The sequence below is a fragment of the Polypterus senegalus genome, chromosome 1 (genome assembly GCF_016835505.1).
Source record: "Polypterus senegalus isolate Bchr_013 chromosome 1, ASM1683550v1, whole genome shotgun sequence".
Classification (NCBI taxonomy): Eukaryota; Metazoa; Chordata; class Cladistia; order Polypteriformes; family Polypteridae; genus Polypterus; species Polypterus senegalus.
The window spans coordinates 80,368,537-80,391,484 of record NC_053154.1 but is presented as its reverse complement, the minus strand read 5'-3'; the positions used below and the strand labels follow the sequence as shown (position 1 = coordinate 80,391,484).

General features: G+C 36.1%; 1 protein-coding gene across 1 annotated transcript in view; it reads right to left on the bottom strand.

Moving 5' to 3' along the window:
• LOC120524695 (cingulin) overlaps window positions 1-22,948 on the bottom strand; it is a 136,073-nt gene that overhangs the window by 85,764 nt on the left and 27,361 nt on the right.

Here is a 22,948-nt window from a genome sequence, read left to right as displayed (position 1 = left end):
ATACCTCGTGTCTTTTCATTAAACTTGTATCTGGCAAATATCACATTCGTCGTAGGCATGACAAACGGCAGCGGGAGTGTGCCTATAAACTTAATTTAAAGTTACGGTTCAGACCGTGCTTTGTTTCCACAGTAGCTGTTCACAGTCATTTCACGTGATTATGTGGGAGGCGTGATGATGTCAGACGCAACTCCACCCCCCACGGCCATGAGCTGAAGTCCATTACAGTATATGTAGAAAAATAGTTTCCAGTTATGACCGTTACGCGTAGAATTTCGAAATGAAACCTGCCCAACTTTTGTAAGTAAGCTGTAAGGAATGAGCCTGCCAAGTTTCAGCCTTCTACCCACACGGGAAGTTGGAGAATTAGTGATGAGTCAGTCAGGGCTTTGCCTTTTATTAGTATAGATTTATCTACATTGCAGATGTACAAGGGAAGTAGGAAATTATATCTCCCCAGTCTACCAATGGCTATACTATTGAGAAGTGAGAATTTGACTGCCAAGTTCTCAACTAAAAATTGAATCCTCTTTCAACATGTCATAACCATCAACCCTATCATGTCACAATTCAAAACACCCATTCACCACTGCCACATGCATTCTTGAGTGTACAGTATGCAGGAAAATGAAAAGCCACTGCATTAAAACACAAGGAATGTATATCATGTTAACACTGGACTGCTAAGAGTGAGATTATTATAATGTACTTTAAGGATCCAGACATACCAGATTGTGTTTTGTTCTTTTAGGCTGCTCAGCTTTTTATACTTACTGGGAGGGCTGAACCCCCAAACAACAGTAGTAAATGTGTGATTTAATTCAACAAAAACTACACAGCCTCTATTAATCATATGTAGTATATAGAAAGAGTATAAAAGTAAACCAAAAAAAAAAGTCAGCACCCACGATAAGCAAGGTCCACTTTAAACCCACCCTATGCCATATTATGCTATCTTCACTGCAGGTGCAAAAACTAACATAATGGTGCCTACTGTGCTAGCTGTTCTTAGAGCCTGTCAGATGGCTCTTTGTTCAGATTTTATTGGACCCCTACAGATTCCTGATTATCAGTTATGTTCTTAAATATACCAATGCAATTCTCACTGAAGATTTTTATCTCCCCCACCAATCCCTCCCCTTAAGTGCAGGACTCACTTTGATTCATATAAATGAGTGTCATGGAAAGATGCTTGATAAGCACACATTACATTATGTGGATATTTATACATGAAACTGAACAGACCAACAAACAAACACAAAATATTCCGATCACTTTTACCAGAAGGCTGTGTTTTTTCAATCTCCAGGCAAGCGATCAAAAATAAATAAATAAATAAAAATCAGCAAGTCAGCCTATTAAACATAATGAGATTTTAGACCTCTGAATGGGGCTCCATTCTAGGTTGGCTAGACTGGTTTTACTAACTTGCTGAGTATCCGGAACTTGAATTGATTTCAATTCACATAATTACAGTCTAAAACCAGCCTGAATTGTGAGTGCTTGAATAATTATCCTAATGTTACGAATGTCAAAAGAGGGATGCAGAGGACTGATGCTTCAGTGCTAGCCAAAGTCATGTGCAGCACAATTAGCAAAATGCAACATTATAAAAAAAAAAAAAGCTGGTATCATGCATTTCCAATTTTCTATTTCAGCATTTTTTCTTTTTACTGAGATTTATTGATAGAGTCAGCAGTTTAACTCCAACTACCTTCACTGCAGTGCTTACAGAGTGGCTCATCCTAGCAAGAGAAAAAAAAAAAAAAATTTAAACAATAAACAGTAATTTGAATTATGTTTTGTCAGCATGAATATGATGCCTTTCATCTGCTGAATCAGCACGTTTACCCTGAAACATAATGTTGGCCTAAGAAGTAATATCTAGTTAAATGTATCTTAAAATATAGCCTTGATAATGCAGTGATGTTAGAAGGATTACCTGAGCCAGGCATAAATTAAATGGAATATATTAACAGGTTCCAATGAAGCATTTGATATGTAAATTAGTATGACTGAATGTCTGTTCAGCTTCACTGCCTTCCCAGGTGAAAAATGTAACCTACTGGTGCCATGCTGTTTTCTGCCACAAAACTTCAGTTATTCCACTCCCAGATCTGTATTCATATTTTTGTAATCTAATTTTAGGTGTAGCTAATGGCTATCACAGGCACCTGGCTTCCTGGCCAACTCACTGGTCAGTGGACAACAACAAAATTTAATCACAGTTTGCCTCCATCCCCACAGGCTTTATTAATGTACTACTACTGAGCGGGAACTTGGCTTTGATTCTATTTAACTTGTGATATGGAGTGTGTGAAGTCTGGTATGACACTCCCAAAACTAGAACACAACCTTTACTGCTACTGATTATGAGAATTAATAGAAATTTGGCTCAAGGGTCATTATATTTAAACTCTGAGCACTCTTGTTGGCAGCATATTTCTGCTCACAGTTCAAATTTAGAAATAGCAAAACAAAGATTACTGACTGAAGTAAACACAGTAACAGCATTCAGTAAGTGAAGGAAAACGAGAAATGAAATGGGTATTGCCAATTGGATGTATCATGTCTTCTCCAGTGACACGATGATCTCTTCGACTGCTAAAGGATATTAGGACAACTTAGCCAATAACTAACCAAACAAGCTTGAATGACTACAGTGTCTTCTCTCATCTGTGAAGCATTTTATATTTTTGTGTATATTACTGCGAGAACGCCACAAAACATTTTGAACAAATGAACCACAGATTTTTATCCCAAAACTACTTCAGAGTTACTATGCTATACATGGTATTACATGCTTGTAAAACTCTATGCCAAATATTGCTCTTTTTGACACGATGTACTATATCCATGATAGTCTGCCCTTATAAGCCAAGAGACTTTAATCGATGCTGACATCACAGTCCGTAATGTAAACATTAAGAAATTGTTACAATGGCCTGGTGTTAACTCCCAAATTTTCTTCAGTTTGGGTGCTAGATAAGTGTCCTCATCAAAGTCTTCATTGTTGGTAAATTGCAGATATTTCATAATTAGTAAAAACCTACACTCAGACATAATTTCTCTAAATGATGGTGTTGCTAAAATGTTGTTTTTGAACCAGTACCATTGCTGCTCGGGTTTTACTAAGTCCTTGCAATATCAATAAGTCTAAAAAGGCCCAGATATTATTAGCAGTTACTGGTTGGCATCTACTTGAATGGGAAAACTGCATAGGTGTACGGTTATCTGCCTGACACTGTACAGCATAACAATTCGTCTCAACAAAATTCTGTCAATTACATCATCATTTAGTAATAACTTCACGCAAGTGAATGGATCTTGTTTGTCAATATCCAGTTTAATTCCTTGCTGCCCGACAAAATCAAAACGAGGTGGCGCTGGTTTATTTGAAGCAGGGTGAACGGACAGCCAAATGCAAGGGTCACTATTGGGTTCATCAGAATCACTTTCAGGCTCACAGTCCATTTCAGTTTCGCCACCTGAGGACAGATTCACTTCCTCATCACTGCTGATGATGAGTTCTTCAAAATCACTGCTTGTATCACTAGCAAGAGCGTGTACACCTCGGGGTTACTGATCACACTTACAAGTGAGAGGAGAAGACACACCGACATGTTTCTCCATATGATGCTTAGACATAAGACTCCCCTATAATGTTGCTCGAGTAATGATCGACTTGTGCTGACAGCACTTTTATATAGCTCAAGTGACTCGCGGTTCTAACCCTTATGCAAGATGCATCTGTACAGTGACACTCTGGATTAATGCTTTTAGCACCGTTTTCACAGCCACAGTAACGCTCAGGTCTAACGCTAAGGAGACTACTACAGTAAACCCTCAATTACCGCAGTTAATCCATTCCAGACTCTACCGCGATAAATGAATTTCCGCAAAGTAGGATTCTTTATTTACAAATCTAATATTTTTGCAGTTAGAGCATAAAAACCTGTTTACGACCTTCTAAATACGTTTTTTAACATTATTAGAGCCCTCTACACATGAAATAACACCATTTAGTCAAAAGTTTAAACTGTGCTCCATGACAAGACAGAGATGACAGTTCTTTCTTACAATTAAAAGAATGCAAACATATCTTCCTCTTCAAAGGAGTGTGCGTCAGGAGCAGAGAATGTCAGAGAGAGAGAGAAAAGCAAACAATCAAAAATCAATAGGTGCTGTTGGGCTTTTAGGTATGCGAAGCACCGTGATAAAGCGGCCGCAAGGAAGGGGGCAATGTGAAATTAGTCTTTTAGCATTTTTTAGAGGAGCGTCCGTATCCTCAAGGCAAACAGCCCCTCTTCTCGCACCCCCTCCATCAGGAGCAGAGAATATCAGAGAGAGTGAGAGAGACAGAGAAAAGCAAACAATCAAAAATCAATAAGTGCTGTTAGAGCTTTTAAGTATGCGAAGCACTGTGCGGAAAGCATATTGGATATCATTGAGGAGTTTTATTTAATACGTAATACGTGCTCTGATTGGGTAGCTTCTCAGCCATCCACCAATAGCGTCCCTTGTATGAAATCAACTGGGCAAACCAACTGAGGAAGCATGTGCCATAAATTAAAAGACCCATTGTCCGCAGAAATCAGTGAACCAGCGAAAAATCCATGATATATATTTAGATATGCTTACATTTAAAATCCGCGATGGAGTGAAGCCACGAAAGTCGAAGCGCAATATAGCGAGGGATCACTGTATATATAAATGATTTGGATAAGAATATAAATAAAAAGCTAGGTAAGTCTGCAGATGATACCAAGCAAGTGAATTGGCACATAATTTATAATTTGTTGAATAATTACAGAAAAGACATAGAAGCACTAGAAAAAGTCCAGAGAAAAGCAACTAGGCTGATTCCAGGGATCAGGGGAATGAATTATGAAGATTAAAAGAGCTGAGCTATTTTAAACAAAAGGAGATAAAGAACTGACATGACTGAAGCTTTTAAAATTATGAAGGGAATTAGTCCAGTGGATTGAGACTGTTATTTTAAAATGAGTTCATCAAGAACACGGGGACACAGTTGGAAACTTGTTAAGGGTAAATTTTGCACAAACATTAGTAAGTTTATCTTTACAAAGAGAACCATAGACACTTGGAATAAGCTACCAAGTAGTGTAGTAGAACAGTAGGTTGAAAGAGGTGGTTCTCTTGCAGAGGTGCCACAGATAGAAGCTTCTCCGTCTTAAAATGCTTTCTACATTGGTTCCATATTCTAAGCGAGTGGAGCACAATTGGGTTATTAGTGTATTGCCGATTGTGCTCAACCTTTTAACATGTACTCTATACATTAAGTGGTTCTAAAAATCTCAATCTATGCACAAAACAATGTCATCACAACTAACTGACAGCTGAAAATAGATAATGCAAACATGACAGCTTTGTTGGTGCTTTGCATTCTTCTGAGTCTCTTGGGAAGATCATATAAATGAATAGTATGTTAAAAAGGAGTTGTGTGAGTGAGTGCGTGTGTTTGTGTGTTCCAAATCCAGGGCTAGTTCTTTACTTTAAAGACTCCAGAAACCCTAAACTGAAAAGGTACAGTAAAAGAACAGGTCATTTTTGAATGGACTAAAGTACGTTGGCAAGTCTGATAAGAGTATAGAAATTTGTGTCTTTGCATTGTCAGGAAACAGGAGATGGAAAATGGGTTTGAAAGTAATTTCAAGTGGCATTTACAAACTTTGAATTTACTAACCCTAACTGAAACTACGGTTAACCTGAAACAGTACCCAAGACAACTGTATCAATTTAGAAAGCAGGAGTTTGTCACAGTGTTAAAAATATGTGCAATGAATCTCATTTTCTGCATTATCAAACCGTTAAATTCACAAGTTAAACAGAGAAAAGTAAGGCTTTCATTGTGGATGAAGGTGGATGCTACCTGGCTTGTGAATGGGAGACTCCAAAACATTTCAGTTGCTGCTACACATCTTTGGTTTGCATTCATGAAGCAGTCTCCCTCATTAGTTTTTGAAACCATAAATGTTAAACTCACAATAAAGCCATGGGGCCACATAAACCTCACAATACAATATGTACCTTGGTTTTCAGCTCACAATCCACTATTTTTTCTTTATATAATGGCAAGGTGAAAAAAAAAGAAAACAAGAGTCCCGGAGGGGACTGGGCAGTCCCGTGGCCTGAAACCCCTCCAGATTTTATTTTTTTCTCCAGCCGTCTGGAGTTTTTGTTTTCTGTCCACCCTGGCCATCGGACCTTACTCCTTTTCTATGTTAACTAATGTTGTCTTATTTTAATTTCTTATTTTATCTTTTATTTTTCTTTTCTTCATTATGTAAAGCACTTTGAGCTAGTTTCTGTATGAAAACGTGTGATATAAATAAATATTGTTGTAGTTCATTGCGTATATTTATAACAGGACAGGCTATGGCTCTCTGTGGTTGTAAATATTAAAATGATTCCATTTGAACAACTATTGAACAAATCAGAATAAATTCAGACTAGTATGGCCAAAGATGTGTACTCATTATGTTAAAATCATGTTATACACCAGCCATCTAGAGACCTTAGATTTACCGGTCAGTTGTCTCTTGTTGTCCCTCATTCTAAGTGCAAAACTAATGGGGACAGGGCTTTTGCAGCTGCTGCACCTTGTCTGTGGAATTCTTCACCTAATTACATTAGGAAGTCACCCTCAATTGAACTGGGATTGAACTCACTTGAAAATGGGATTGAAGATGCACTTCTATTCTTCAGCTTTCTTTAAACTTCAGTGATAGAGATGGTTTCTTCCTCATAGTCATTTGTTTTTAATTTACTGCTGGTTTGTATTGTGTTTTACTGTATTTTATTCTATTGCTTTTATTTATGTTTATTGTACATTTTACTGTAAATCACTTTGGTACAGCATTACTGATGTTGTTTTAAATGTGCTCTATAAATAAATTGACATCGACACGATGAATTTCCAATAAAATACAGAGCTGCTTCACAGTTTCTGTCTAGGGACAAAACAGCCCACTTTACCTTCTGTCTTTGAAAACCCTACTTTTCCAGGGCCACTTTACTTTCCTCTTTAAATCCCTACATTTAAAACAGCACAGAGCATTTAAACATTTCAGAGAACAGGAAAGATGCTTTGCTAAAAGTTCTTACCTAGCAGGACCAGTAAAATAATAGCAGCAGAAAACGTCATTCTGACAGTAGAGCAGGATACCAACATTCATTTACGTTGCTTAGTCTGCCAGAAGATGCCTAAACCTTACATTTTCTCTTCCAACGCTCTTATTACTGTTGGGTTAAATTATAGCCTGTGTCACAATACTGCAACTAACCCATCCATTCATTAAAAGCACCCAATAAAACTGCTGCTTATAAGAAACTTTACATTTTTGCACCTCAAGCAAAAGACCTCTAACGAGATCCACAGAGGCCAAAAGGACCGGAGACAGACATAATTAAGAGTTTTACCAGAAGGTCACCATACATTTAGATCTGTAACAAATCAGCCATTAAGGATTTACTGCATGCTATATGCATTTACATACAATATGACTATGCCGAGTATCTTAATGGTGAGTTTGAGCAAACATTTTTATTCCAGTTGCACACATATGCCACAATTTAATCCAGATTAATTACTTACAGTATAATCAATGACATGAGCCAAAAATTACTCAGAAAAAGACACAGAAAAATGAAAATGGGACAGGATTTAAGGAAGGCAAGTAAGAACAAGTTCATCTTTGCACAAAGTAATACAATGAGTTTTGAAGTGCTGAAAGCAGTCTGTTGATGTGGAAGCCCCTCTCAAAAGTCCATCTTAAACTTCCTGACAACACAACTCCACACATATTTTGAAAATAAAACCTGAATGCATTTAAAAAACTGCAAAATGAAGAAAAAGCATATTTGATATTCTGACTCTCAGATCAGACGGATGTAATTAACACTGCTATCAAAACAAAATGTAGATATTTTATATTCAAGGATATACCAATGACAATAGATAGACCATAAATTGGTTTGGCCAGTTCTTTCATTATCTATACTAATAAAAGGCAAAGCCGTTAGTAATTCTAATTACATCTAAATACAAAATGTTCAATGATCACATTGTTTTAGCCTAATGTACAAAATAATTTTGGCTAATGTTACTCAGAGTTTCAAGAATAAGCTAGTCAAATTACCTTTTATGTTTCTGACTTATTTTTTTAAGAAGAAAAACTGCACTTTATGTTGAAATTTTGGTTATTATTATTTAAAGACAATACTATTCTGAAAATGTACTTAAAGTACTTAAACTACCACTTTATTTTTAAGTCTGCCCAATTTTAACCAGGGATGATATTTTTGTTTTGAATTCAAATGCAGTTTAAAAGCTTTTTTTTTCAGAAATTAAAACAGATTCAGTTTACAATATTCATGTCCATGTCTATTATTTGATTCTGTCGCCCACTAAAACCCTTTTAAATTAAAAAAACAAAACATTTGCGATTTGGGGCAAATTTACGTGTGCGATTACATACGATTAATCAAGATTAATTCTTCCACAGCCTCTAATTAATTGGATTAATTTTTTTAATCGAGTCCACCTAATATATATATGTAGATTTTATATATATATATATATATATATATATATATATACACATATATATATATATATATACACATATATATATATATATATATATATATATTATATATACATACACACACACACACACACACACCCTCCAGGTGAAGAACAATAAAAGTCCTTTGTGTTTTTACACCATACCTCTGTGTCAGTCTGTGCCGGGTTGGACGCTATATAGTATATATCCTCCTCCTCCCAACTCTGGCTCTCGGAGTAGTGTCTGCATGCCCCTCATATAGGGCACCCAGAAGTGCTCCAGGTGTCTGATGAGGCACTTCTGGCAGCACTTCCGGGTGTGGCAGAAGAGCTGCTCTACAGGGCTCAACAGTAATTGTAGCACCCCCTGGTGGCACCCATGGATCCCAAAAGGGCTGTATCAAACTCCCCCTTCTATGAAGCCCTGCAGGAGTCCGAGGCACTGATCTAAACCAGGGGGACTGCTATCTAACATTCTGGCGTAGCTAATACTCTGGCCACACTTGCTCGCCCCGGTGCTCCCTGTGTGGAGGCATCCAGGCCAGGCATGGGCCCCAGCCGTCCACCACAATACATACATACACACACACACACATATATATATATATATATATATATATATATATATATATATATACATATATATATATATATATATACACATATATATATATATATATATATATACATATATATATATATATATATATATATATATATATATATATATATATATATATATATATATATATATATATATATATATATATATATACATATATATATATATATATATATATATATATATATATATATATATATATATATATATATATATATATATATATATATATATATATATATATATATACATATATATATATATATATATATATATATATATATATATATATATATATATATATATATATATATATATATATATATATATATATATATATATATATATATATATATATATATATATATATAAAGCACATAGGGCTGTTCGATATAACGATATATATCGGATGACAATATGAAAACGTCTATCGCTGCACATTACGCTATCGTTTGTTTCGTGGTGTCGCAAAATAAACTGTTTACGGTAATATTTTTTTCATTGTTTTGATGGCCACCACGTGGATGCAGACACACTAGCATGGCTGATGAAGACGAGGCAACACCAGGTAGCTCCACACAGTAGGACTTTGTTCCTAAACGAGGGGCTACCTCTGTAGTATGGAGATGGTTTGGATTTGAAGAGTCTGACACGGACCAGAAAACGGTACTGTGCAAATTATGCTGCAAATCGATCGCTACCACAGACTCCAACACGACAAACCTCTTCTACCACCTCCGCAAAAAGCACGTGAGCGAGCATGCAGAGAGTTTACAACTGAGAGGCAGGCCACGTAGGATATTACAGTTGTAAAGGTACTATTTAAACAAGCATGTTAAAAGCTTGGAAGATTAATTGCTACCAAAACAATTTGCTTAAGGCATAATTTTCCCTGCAGCGTTTGCTGTCAGCGTTAATCTTGTTAAAATTACGTTTACGCCACAACTGCATTAACACGGCAAATCTCCGTTAACGAGTTACCGCGGATCGCCCGTGCTTGGGGCTGGACGGCACCAACACGTTAGCGCCGTCCAGTCCCACGCACAGGGCGATCAGCTGTAACTCATTAACAGAGATTTGCCACATTACGATGTGCAAATTAACATTTTACTAGAATGTAGCCTAAAAAATATTATATTTAATATTATATATTTAATATATTTTGGTCGTAAGCCTTATTGCTGCTACAGTTTGAAGTACAATGTTTACATTTGGTTTTGACAGTTAATGTTAGACTTGTATTTATTTTATTTAAAGGGTTTATTGGCCTTATATAGTTTAGTTGTTAGTGCTTTGATCCTTTTATATTTAATATATGTTGTGAGAGTCATTGCTGCTACAGTTCACATTTTGTTTATGTCAGGCATTTTATATAGCAGTATTTTATATTGGGCCTTTAGTAATTTGTTTTTGAAAAGTGTTTTATATTTGATACATTAACATTTTATGTTTACATTCTAAGTCAAACATTTGCTCAAATGTTCTAAATAAAAGAACAGAAATAATTACAAGTTGAGTACTTCTCATTTTTGATTTTTTTAATTTAAATGAAAAAAAAAGGAGTGGTGATTATATAAACTATTCACTGAATACAAACAAAATGTACTATATCGTGATATCGGGATATGAAATGAAATATCGGGATATAAGATTTTGGTCATATCGCACAGCCCTATAAGCACATATGTACAGTATGTGGAATGAGTGCATATATTGTGGTTTGTGGTACAGTATCAAAGATATTACTCTAGATAGGTAAAATTGTATGTGTCCCCGGGGGAAATTTGGCTTTTTATAGAAACTCTAAATAAATAAGTAAATAAATAATTAAATAACCTACACATTATGTCCTGAACACACACCAGAATGACTGTAAAGCAAGAAACTTAAAAAGAAAGAAAACTTCTGACTTGGGTGCTGTAGCATACTATACACAATATTTTCATTCTAATTTTACCTTATTTATTTTACCTTTATTTTCTACTTGAAAACTAATGTTCGTGACAAAGAAAAATGGCTGTAGCAGCAAATGTAAGTACATAAGTCAAGGTTTCATATTATCTCTGTTGAACACTGCAGTAATATTCGCTATGCAGCTGAGGAGAGTCTATTGATCTGTGCTGAAATAGATGCGGAAAAATGCAAGCAAGCACTTGAACAAACAGGAAATGTCAATCTTCCAGCTTCAAAGGCTTTACTTTCCTTTCAACATAACTGTACTGATAATCAGGTTTACACCTCAAATCCCCATGAAATTGGAAAATCAAAAATTACATATTCACACCAAAATAAATCTTTTTGCAACTGTGAATACAGAGAAGACTACGTTGCTAAGAAGAGGATCGACGTGCATACTGTGTACTGTGTGTCCTGGATATTCTTTAAGAGCAAAGTGACTGAAGGGTTTGGTCCGATGGCATTTCTTTCAATATGCATAAAAGTTTCACAAAGATACAGCCACTCTGCTTTTGCTTTCACCTCTTTCTAAGTAGCAAAACATAAATTACTGAACTCCACATTGCAGATTATTACTTACACATCTGCTAAGACATGCAGAATGGACACTGAATCATTGTGTTGTAGTGCAACTCCATTTTATAAAATACAGGTTGTTTTCAACTTTAATATTTGAAGAAATTATTCAGAATCAAATTCTCATTTTATTGCAGGCATCTGGTTAATTTTTTTAACTTGATAATAACTAAAATGCCAATGTTTGCTTTAAGACTGTGTAAAAGGGCATATTTGGCTAGATAGTTCTATATTAGAGGGTCAGTTCAGGTTGGACGGTTTGGAGACAAAGTCAGAGAGGTGAGATTGTGTTGTTTTGGACATGCGCAGAGGAGAGATGCTGGGTATATTGGGAAAAGGGTGCTATGGGCAGAGCTGCCAGGCAAGAAGAGAAGAGGAAGGCCTAAGAGAAGGTTTATGGATATGGTGAGAGAGGAGATTCAGGTGATGGGTGTAACAGAGCAAGATGCATAGGACAGGACGATATGGAAAAAGATGATCCACTGTGGTAACCCCTAACGGGAGAAGCCCAAAAGAAGATGAAGAAGGCATTGGTAAAGATCTGAAAAATATCTCCATAATTAAAAACATTAATTCTATTATCCTAGCAAAAAGTAAAATTTGCTTAAACATCACTGCTCTTTCACATAGTGCATTTCATATTTTGGAATGGAAGACATTCAGGCCTAAATGAAAACACAAAATTATCTGCAAAGAACTGAAATGGGGTGTTTATGATAGACAGCCAACAAATCTGGAGAAGATGCAGTAGTGTTGGAAGGAAAAATGGACAAAAATATCATACAGCATATGTGCATGACTAGCAGCTAAAACGGCAACTACAGGGAGTGCAAAATTATTAGGCAAGTTGTATTTTTGAGGAATAATTTTATTATTGAACAACAACCATGTTCTCAATGAACCCAAAAAACTCATTAATATCAAAGTTGAATATTTTTGGAAGTAGTTTTTAGTTTGTTTTTAGTTTTAGCTATTTTAGGGGATATCTGTGTGTGCAGGTGACTATTACTGTGCATAATTATTAGGCAACTTAACAAAAAACAAATATATACCCATTTCAATTATTTATTTTTACCAGTGAAACCAATATAACATCTCCACATTCACAAATATACATTTCTGACATTCAAAAACAAAACAAAAACAAATCAGTGACCAATATAGCCACCTTTCTTTGCACGGACACTCAAAAGCCTGCCATCCATGGATTCTGTCAGTGTTTTGATCTGTTCACCATCAACATGGCAAGTGGCATCTTGGCAGCTGCACGCTTGACTTTTCTCAGTTCATGGGCAGTTATTTTGCGCCTTGGTTTTTCCACACGCTTCTTGCGACCCTGTTGACTATTTTGAATGAAACGCTTGATTGTTCGATGATCACGCTTCAGAAGCTTTGCAGTTTAAAGAGTGCTGCATCCCTCTGCAAGATATCTTACTATTTTTGACTTTTCTGAGCCTGTCAAGTCCTTCTTTTGACCCATTTTGCCAAAGGAAAGGAAGTTGCCTAATAATTATGCACACCTGATATAGGGTGTTGATGTCATTAGACCACACCCCTTCTCATTACAGAGATGCACATCACCTAATATGCTTAATTGGTAGTAGGCTTTCGAGCCTATACAGCTTGGAGTAAGACAACATGCATAAAGAGGATGATGTGGACAAAATACTCATTTGCCTAATAATTCTGCACTCCCTGTATATGCATCCCATAGTCACTAAAAGATTATTTAATTTGCTTCTGTATGTGAGCTTGTTCTTATTTATCCATTTCACTGTCGGTTGCATAGATTGACTGACCTGTAAGAAGTAAATACACTGTTAAAAGGAAAGATCCTTTAAAATGACAGTATTGTAAGGTAGGAGACCACAATTCCAATCATGTGCTTTCAGAAGTACCAGTAACAGCAAGAGAGAGTATAGACTACTCTGGGAGAAAATTATGCAGTGTTTCTTAAAAATGTTAGCGATCCACTAAATTCCAAGGGTCCAACTCAAAAGGCCAAAACCTTTAAAAGAACAATTGGCAGTACAGGGTCCTAGCTGGAAAAGATAAGACCAGGCTGTCAATTTATAGCTAAGGCCAGACTAGAATGCAGGGAGGACAGCATTTCTATAGTGAGTCAATAGTGAGCAACACATGGCTTGTGGATGAGTTGGACTGTTGGGTATTCTCCATGGAGACCCAAATATTTAAGGCTAGAATTGGGAGAAGAGACTGGGGCACAGTGTCACTGGTCATATTAAGTAGTCATGGTCAAGAGACAGGATGTAGGAGGGAAAGTATGATATATGTGGTCAAGTGGGAGAGCCACCCTGTCAGAAAGATAAACAATAGGAAAAACTCAGAAGTGCTGAAGAGTTCTTGTTTCTGCGTCTTTCCTTTGCACTTTTAGTTGTTGCCTGTATCAAGTTCTCCAAGTGCAAGTTTTTTGTTTTAAATAAATTCAACATTTGTGATAATTGTGGCTTCTTTGGCATTATTCTTGGCATGGCGAGATGTCAGGAGGATGCACCTCTATTACAATATTTGCCCTTCCTTTTAGGAAATCAGAACTAGTTTAAATTAAACAAGTATTTTATATTAACAATGCAGCATATTCTGAATTGCAGTAGGAGTTCACATTCTTTAGGACTGTGCTTCAGTATTCCTTCTTGTCATTGAATCAAAATGGCTCAAGTGCATGTCAGCCTTATTAATATAAAAATAACAAAGCCATGTACCAGATGTGTGCTTGCTGTAAATGGAAAAATCAAAGGTATTAAATAAAGGAACAGAGTGAATAGGCATGTTACTGTATTTAAATCACAAAATATAGACAGAATATACAGTGTAGAAAAAAACAAGCTTTATCTTAAACAGAAAGTTACTAAAATACTTGTGACATAAATCTTGTCATTTTCCTGTGGTCAAAAAAGCCCAATGTTACCAACAATCTCATTTTACCTGACAGCTCACTGCTTCTCTGCCTAGACAGAGCACTCATTGTATGTAAAAGATTTGTTACTAACATTATTTCATCTCTGTCAAATCAAGATCTTTTTTATGAATTCATTGATGTCCAGCATTGTCATTACATTCAGCCTTTCCTGGGATTTGCATACCTATCGCTGTCTGAATGCCATCTTCTGGCAGCTCCTAGCGAGTTAGGACAGCTCACGGACTCATAAACATAGGAGTAGTTTCCTAAATTAGGAAAACTGATAAAATGTTTTTATTCCTACTTCTAAGAGTACGGCCACACTTGCATTACTCTGAGATTTCTGAGTCAGTTAGGACTGTTTTCAGGCAGAGAGGTGTAGTGGTTAAGGCTTTGGACTTCAAACCCTGAGGTTGTGGGTTTAAATACTGCTACTGACACCGTGTGGCCGTGAGCAAGTCACTTGACCTACCTGTACTCCAACTGGAAAACCAAAAAGAAATGTAACCAAAGGTATCATAAACGTTGAAAGTAGACTTGGATAAGGTGTCAGCCAAATATGTAAATCAATAATGGATAATACTCTGAGATGAATGAGAAATATGGGCACAGAAACAGAATTTCATCTGGTATAACAAATCAACCATATATTGTCCACTACGAGGGCATAGGTTATGATGCTTATTTGGATGGCTAATAATGATTCACATCCTTGTAAATTTTTAAAAATATTTTCTAACTGTGCTATACTGTGAGTATTAGAACACACACCCCTATCTTTCATCCATTTTTAACACAACTCGAACAACTCCGCAGACCTACACTGCTATTCAGAACATACAATTTACATTATTAGTACATTATAGACAAGGTCCGTGTCAGGACTGGCTCTCGAGCAAAAAAAAAAAAAAAAACCCTCACACCATTCGGAGTGGTACTGTGGTGTCACCCATTACACGGCTGTACTTTGATCTCAATTCTTGTGATTTGCTGTGTGGTGGGTGTAGCAACGCGCTATAATCAGCACATGCTCCCAACCTCTCTCCTCTATAGACAAGGTATTAGTCAAGCCAGCATTAAACATAAAAAGACTTCTTCACTAACCCAAAAAAATAAAATTCTATATCTAAAACAGCAAACTCTCTCAAGCTATAACCTACAAATTTAAAAATAATTTTGTCTCAGCCGAAGCTGCCGGACTGGTCATTCTTTACCTTAGATTTTTTTCACTTGAAGTACTCTTACATGGTGTACAGGCTGTACATTATTAACGTAAGCTGTTTAATTAGTAGCGGTGAAACAATGCACAAAACTTTAAAATTTCATGACTTCAAGATCGCTATACATTTTGATATATTTTTGCCCATTGCTGCCGTTCTTGCCATTCTAATTAATTCTAATTTACTGTACAAAGAAACCACAGCATTCCCAAACAGTTTGGGTGAATGATTTAGTCTGATTTTTAGGACTATTTTGAAAGTTACAAAAAAATTACACAGTGTACAACATGTAAAATACGAGCAGCTGCATCATACAGAAAAGGATGGTAAAATAATGGTTTGTAAAAAGGCATGCAAGCTTTATCCTAAATAGAAAGTTTAGTTTAACTTAATTATATTTTAAATATATTGATTAGCATAGTTGCTTCATAAAATAAATTCTGAAATCTCTATAAAGTAAATGCAATGAGAGTAGTGAGAAAAACACATTTTAAAACATTATTATTATTAATCTGAAATCATAATGTGGCTTCAGTGGCAAACTGGTTTTATTTTTATCACATTATATGAATGTTTTGCCAATGCGGTCTTTGTAGTTTAAAGAAAAAAATAAATAAATAGGTCCCTTTGTGATTCAGAGATCATTGTACATTGTGTACATGTACACTGGGAAAGACCTTGGCTGCCTGCAATCATTAAACACTGAAACTATTCCAACTCCACCATGTAAAAATCAAGATAAATTGACATTAACAAGGGAATATAACCATGCATCCATTCATCAGTGCTATAATAATGTAATGCAACTTTGGTTTTAATACTTTCATGTACTTTATTAATGCTGCCTATTAATGGGCATTCCAGTGTTCAAAGGAATTTGAGTCATTTTGTATGGTTCACAGTAATGATCCAAATCACTGACCCATTAATTTGTTCATTTACTTCATCAAGTAACAATAAGTTTAATTCCTGCCCTAATACTACCCTAATATTTAGAATATGGGATAAATTAGATTTTTTTAAGAACAAATGTTGGCTTTTAAATCGTGATAGATATATGGGGCTGTCCAAGGAAATATAGGACTTCTGGTCAACTTAAGGCACTTTTCATAAAACAAGGCTAAAAGCTGATTATCTGTTGTATTTATAAGCAAAACATATTGGTTAACTTGTCATGCAAATCTAACCTGGAATAAGCAGATTTAAACAGAATGAATGGATTTATGATTACTATTTGCTTATCTCATCATCATTCATTGTTTTTCTTTAGACTGTTTCATTTTTCTTCCAAAAAAAGATGTACTGTAAAGGATTTACTTTACAATTTGGATGAGTTACTACAAAAATACAATTATAGAAACAAAAAAGGTAGAGATCATCAGTTCATCACTTTCAACTGAACATATTGGCGGATTAATTTTGGCCACAGTAAGTTGTTAAGTTTTCTCTTGGACATTGCTGTCTTGCAGTCGTTTTTTGACCACATTATTTGCTAACAGGCTACTGTCCCACAGTAACTTTTTTCAGTAGTAAAAAGCAACAAATATATTCATTTTGACAAATAATATTTAAACAATATTTTAAAAAGTTTAAAAAAAAATAAATATTTTGTTGATAACATTGTAATACATGTTAAAATGTTGGTTTGCAACATGTACATTGTTTCCTACTAAATGCAAACAGACTGGATAGTGCACAATGGCTTATGGAAAGAAAATAAAAGAGGAATACCTGCCAATGCCATAGGAAAAAAAAAGGGTTATCTGATTTTTCCTGTTGGGTTTAGGTTCATCCTGCAACATTACTTCCAGTACCGGTACTAATTACAATAATAACACAAAAAAACTAAACTGAATTTTGGCACTGGCAGAGGCTTGGCAGGCTTATCTTAGGGTTGGGAACAGAGGTGAGGGTGTGAGAAGGAATGCGAGAAGAGTCATAGTCTAGAGAATGCTGAGCAGAGCTTACAGATAACCCTGAAGTTCTCTGGGAAGCCAGCCAGACTTTTAAATTTCAACTAACTGCAGAAGAATGAATCCTCTCTTTGAAGCAAACTAAGCCTAAAAGGGCTTATGACATAACAGTACATTCTCCCTAGGAAGCTGCTCAAAGCCTCTGACCGTGAAGCTGGAACCAAAATTAGGATGGAACAGACTGCTGAAAACGACTATTTCCTAGAACTTATTGAACAGCACTTTCGGAAACTAGAAGATATCCATGGAGAGATCTTGACATATTCAGAAGGAAAATATAAACAATTGCCGAGGCCATGAATGGGGATAGCAACAGGCCACAAGCCTTAATTTTAAACACATCTGCAATAATGCTTTAGTCAGTGCATTGGAAGGGTCACATTCTCTCACAAGCCATTTTCTATCCTGCTCCCTAGGTTTACATTAGTAGAGCAGAATAGAAATGGTTTCAGAACAGTGCAAAGTTTTGTTTATAATTCTTTTTGGTGCAGTAAAACAAACTACTCCTTCTGTAATGTATGCCTATGTGGGTTCTAGCATTAGAATAGAAGCAATTTATTTACCATAGTGCTGGTCCAGAATTTATGTTCCTAAACATTAAAATTTCACACAGTTGCTTCCGTTGACTTACAGCATCCTATCATATTTCACAAGATCACCAGATATTTGGTTAACAGGATGCACTTCAACTAAGACAGGCTCACCCATTATTATCTGCTACTGTACAGTAACACATCTCTGACCTCCGGAGACATTAGAACCAGCAAGCTCATGTTCCCTAAGGACAGAATCCACCTACACCCATCTCTAGTTACTGCATTTCACCTTTCATGCTCTGCATTAGCATTTACTGTATTGTTAGGGGAAACAGCCTCCCTGAGGAATCTGAGCTATGCATTATTTAGCCAGTTTAAATGAGAATTCCAAGATTAATGTGGAGTTGCTCCATTGATCACAACATCACAAAAGAAAGCATTTTATGCTATAAAAATTAGGGACAAAATCTTGGTTAAGAGCTGGTCTCTCTGTCCTACATGCCTGTCTGAATTAATAAAAATGCTACTTTCAGGGTAATTTCTGTAGTAGTTATAAACTAAAGGTGATGGTACTGATCACAGTCTGCCATTTTCCACTGTAATTGTACAGTATATTCTTCCATCAATAAACACAAAATACCATTTTGCTTAAATTACTTTTAATTGCCCTCTTATATGAACCCCAATCCCCCCGTGAGTCTGTGCTGCTGCAAACTGTTAACTAAATTGCACAACAGCTGATTTATTTAACTTTTAATTATCAGTAAGTTACTTAGTGGTATTTAGGTCCAATTTTATACTATTAGGAGAGGCAGAGGTAAATCGTACTCTCACACAACTGCAAAGTCCTAGATTCAAAGCCTGGGTCCAACCACTTTCTTCATGGAATTTATACTTTCTCCCCATGGCTAAATGGGTTTTCTTTGTTCACTCTGGTTTTTCCTGACCCATTCGAAAGTGTAAAACAGCCAAGTATGAGTTAGTGAGTGAGGGCGTTAGAGTGCTCTGTGATGGACTAGCTCACAGTCCAGTGCAGTTTCCCACTTTTAACCTAAAAGTACTAGGACGGGAATATCATCTATTAACCCTGAACTGTAAAAGCAGGTTAGAAAATGGATATATAGATGGATGAATATTAGAAAACTACACTCTTAGCTTTTCTCTCATCAGTTTCTACTCCAATCCATATTTGCTCATGCCAAGTGAAGCTCTGTGATATGAATAATTAAAAAAAATTGACACTTGATTAAAAGTTTAAACATCCAAATATGAAAAAACACCTTTGAAATATGTCCCTCAATAACCTTTCATACGTCAAGTTTGTGCACTCTCCAACAGCAGTTAAAGAAAATAAATCGCCGTAACACCAACTGCACTTTAATCAACAGCTGTGTTAATCTAATAATTTCCAAGGGTGTTTTACCCATTGTATTAATGATTCTTTAATACAAGCAATTTATAAAATCATTATATATATTGTGATTGGTTTTAATTGCTGTCCTTTATTTTGTTATCATTGTGGCTTTGAAGTGATACTTCAACATCCCGTTAAAAACTGAACTTTAGATGAAGTGTATGTGACACATATTCATAACTAATACCAACAAGCTAAGACTCTCTCTGAAATTCCATGTAGTTGAAAACTTGCATTAAGATTAACCATTCAAATTAAAATATTACAAAAAGATATAGTATTGATAAAAATCTGTGACCAAGTAAAGCAAAAAGATAAATGTAATATTTGCAGTACTAAAACACAGTACTACATTTTAGCAGTGGTAGTGTTGCTGCATCACAGTAAGGTGCCTGAGGTATATCAATCAGTAACCCAAGGCCTACCTGTGTGGAATTGGTCTACGGGGATTTCTTCTGTGTGGTCCAGTTTCATCTCACAGTCGAAAGATATGCATGTTAGGTGAACTGGCAATGTTAAATTGGCTGTAGTGCATGTTGGGTGGGGTGTATGAGTGTGTGATTGTCCCGTGATGGACTGGCATCCTATCCAGGGTTTGTTTCGGCCTTACACCTTATGCTAACTGGGATAGGCTCCAGACACCACTCCGAACCTGGTCAGGATTAAACTGGTTAAAGAAATGACATGGCATGTTCATTCTATTAATGCTGCATATATTTTGTAATAAAGTTTGTTATGGTCACCTTAATGCCATGTCATGATATTAATTAATTTAAATCTAGACTAACCTATACCGATTAATAATAGTGATTCTAAAACACCATCATCATTTGAAAACAAATTCCTGTGCAAATTAAAAAAATCTCCAATATCTGGATGAGTATGCAGATGCCATGAAATGATTCATCAAAAAATGTGTGGACCACTATGTGCTTACAATGAACAATCTGGATATTTCCTAGTAAGAAGTTGGCTCAACACTGCCATCATCAATGTACTGAATGTGCACAGCAAAAGATTTTGAAATAGTGATATTGAAACACATGTTTCTTGAAATGGGTGTCTCACTTGGGTTATTTTTGAACCCAGAACTGAATTTTAGGAATGCCAGTACTTTGTAACCCAAGGAAAGACAATATCTTTACTTTATTGAACAGAACAATGGGATTCAGTGGTGCTAATGCAATTACAAAGGTTTCTCTAATAGCCAATTAACATTTAAACTTATCTAATTAAGGATAAGCTAAGGAAGTTTACTATTAGGATACAGAAAATGGGGCTTTGCAGTCAAATGTGAAAAATAAATTAAAAATACAAAAAGACAGTAAAGTAGAGCTCCTGAGTTTTCCAAGTGCAAAAATGACTGACTCCTTCTGGTGCCAGTTAATTTTAAATTGCTGGTTCCTGAAAAGGGTGGGACTTACTCACATGAGACCATAAATGAGGTCACTTAATATCTGACCAACATCCCACTGAATTGTGGAAAGAAAAGATGCTGCCTGGAGCCCTGAGGATATGTTGTATTTGTATATGCATGACTATATGTTACACTTCCACGCGTAGATGTTTATATATGTGTGTCTGTCTGGCCCACAAATGAGAGGTGGAATCGGGGTAAGGGCTCCACCTCCGAGGAAACAGAAAACTAATTGTCTATGCATGGAGGTGTGTTTGTCTATCTGTCTGGCACGGAAGCGCGAGGCAACTAAAGCATGAAGCTCAGACAGCGGGCAAGGCAGCCCCAAGTTAATGAGTCAGAAACAGAAAGCAACTCTGTTGCCAAAGTAAATCCGCTGCGAAAAGAGAGAAACTCTTACACAAATGAGACAAGCACATCGGCAAAATGAAACCTAGGACAGCGATAACCAGAGTAGTTCCTTTCAATTACCTGACATCTCTACATTTCAATTTTTTCTCTGATGATTTCAATAGTGGTGGCGCAGTGGGTAGCGCTGCTAGCTCGCAGTTAGGAGACCCGGGTTCGCTTCCCGGGTCTTCCCTACATGGAGTTTGCATGTTCTCCCAGTGTCTGCGTGGGTTTCCTCCCACAGTCCCAAGACATGCAGGTTAGGTGTATTGGCGATCCTAAATTGTCCCTAGTGTGTGCTTGGTATGTGGGTCTGTGTGTGCACTTCCAGCGGTGGGCTGGCGCCCTGCCTGGGGTTTGTTTCCTGCCTTGCCCCCTGTGTTAGCTGGGATTGGCTCCAGCAGACCCCCGTGACCCTGTAGTTAGGATATAGCAGGTTGGATGATGGATGGATGTTAAAAATAGATACAGAATAAATCAATCAGTATGTCAATTGTTGTGAGGAGATGTGCAAGTAATAATGTCTTTGTTTTATGTTCAGTATGTATACATGACTTGACTTGAAATTTCTATTACCATAACAGCGACAGACTCAAAGCTTGTACCAAATTTACTGGGAGCAAGGCAGGAATAAGTACTAGATGGGATGCCAGTTCTCTTGTAAGTCCCATTGCCACTCTCATTGACTCTCACTCATTGCAGGCCAACTGCACTGCTGATTAACCTTATACATATGCCTTTGGGAGGCCAGAGAAAACCAAGGTTATAGAGGATAACCCATAGAGACACACTGAGGTCATGGGAAATCCACACACACAGGAATCATGTCAAGAAGTAAAAATGAAAATCGCCACTTTTAGTGGATACTGCCATTAGAAATGTTGTAACTACATTTTACTACAAAGTTCTTTTCAAAGAGCACTTCAGGGAATATTTAGAAATAATATTTCTTTACAATGTCCCTTCCAATGGAGCTTTATTTTTATGGGAAAAAAGGCTTAAAGTACTAATACTGTTATAAAAACAGAATCAATTGTTATGTTCTTCAAGAAGACTAATAAAATCGGTTTATTAATTAATTTTCAATCCCTGCCTTTCATGATTTTCAATTGAATTTCTTTCTTTTCAGATGTAGTGTATATATAGAAATATATCTGGGAAACATGGGACACAAAATAAAGATCCTTGGTTGCCAATACATTTACTTCCTTTTAATCAAAGACATTTCATATTAAGAACAATTTTCACATAAAAAGATGATTGTGGAGAAAAAAATATGTACTAAATTTACAATTTAAAAAAAGCTGAAAACATAACTTCATGCTTTGATAGTA